The following is a 1,521-nucleotide window of genomic DNA, read 5'->3' on the forward strand; positions in this document are numbered from 1 at the left end:
TGCATAACTAACGTCACTACAATTACAAAAAGAGCTGTAAGTAATCCTCGTTAAATTATGGGCAGTAGTTTATCAGTAAGTCAGAAGGGATAAGGGTCCTACAGCTACCCTTATGGAGTAAATGAAGCTTAGAATGCCTAAAAAATTAATTTAATGTAGATGTGCTATTCTTCATTGACCTAAAAATATGCCGTCCGATAATGCATACAAATAGTTATTGAAACGCCATCATGATGTCAGTAAAAAGAGGGATGCACTGAGGCGTAAAAGAGCAAAGCACTGTCGACATAAAGGGACAGATAATCAAAACTGCATTGCAATGGAAAGGGTGAAAGGGTTGTGAGATACACAATCTTTTCAAAGAAGATGGATGTAATGAAAGCGTAAGTAGGTCTGCACTATCTGCTTTTGCCATTCTTTGCGATTAGTCTAATTGACGTGAACAAAGGATCCACGTTATTAGAGATAGCTCAAAGGGGACTTAAGGTGAACGTCTTTAGCTACCACTTACTAAAGGTTTTTTTAAAAAATCGTAGCTTGGATAGGAGGAGTTCGTACCTTACATTTCAAATACTCGATTAATGGTGGTTGCATTGGTATTCCTACGTCCTTTTTCAGGAAAAGGCATTATGACAACACAACATATCTTCGGAACAAATAGTCTGAATTCATGAGATTCGCAGGTTGACAAATTTGTCAAGAGAATATTTCTCAGCGGTATATGTACCACAGAGCATTTATAAAGGAATGCCAAGGAAATCAACTCAATCGTGAGGTCAGCGAGGCGGTAGACATGAAGACACCCTCCCAGATGATGGTTATACGCATCCATCACATGAACTTATTTTTCATGGCAAATTTACTCTTCGAACTCTAAAACCTCTCCACATTTTGCCTTATCTTGTCTTCTGATCCACGGTTCAGCTTATTCGGATGGAAATCGGAGGTGGCCGAACCAGTACTGGGCAAGGCAGATAGACAGCAAAAGAAATGGAATTCGTGAGTTGGCCAAGCTCGTGTACTTGAAAGTCGGCAATACTGGGTGAGGTTATGCACAGCTCACAATATGCCAAGCCGTGGGCGTGGGCGTCTGTGGTGCTGCAGCAGTGTGGAAAGCCGTGTGGTTGGTCGTCTCTGTGGTAGACGAAATTCACGTCTGCGCTTTTGTGCTGGCACCAGTTTTTCGCCTTTATCTCAGGTAAATGTTAGTTTATCCGAGTATTTTTGGCATTTACTAAATGAATGATTTAGCACTTGTTAGCACGAGGGCATAAGCGGGACTGTATCAATGGGGCATTCGAGATGAAGCGGGGAGGGGTATGCTTTGATGGATGTCCATGCTTCAGACAAATACCCCAAAAAGAGTGATTTGCATCTGACATGCACTTAGATCAATCCATCGATATGTTGTTAGCAGGTTTTATGCATCAATGTTCAATATTTCCAATTGAGGAGGAGTACTCAAGTTAAGCTTCTTCTTGCAAATGAACAATGAGTAGAGGTGGCATTCAATTTTCGCTC

Source organism: Echinococcus granulosus (assembly GCF_000524195.1).
Source record: "Echinococcus granulosus chromosome Unknown EG_S00082, whole genome shotgun sequence".
NCBI lineage: Eukaryota > Metazoa > Platyhelminthes > Cestoda > Cyclophyllidea > Taeniidae > Echinococcus > Echinococcus granulosus.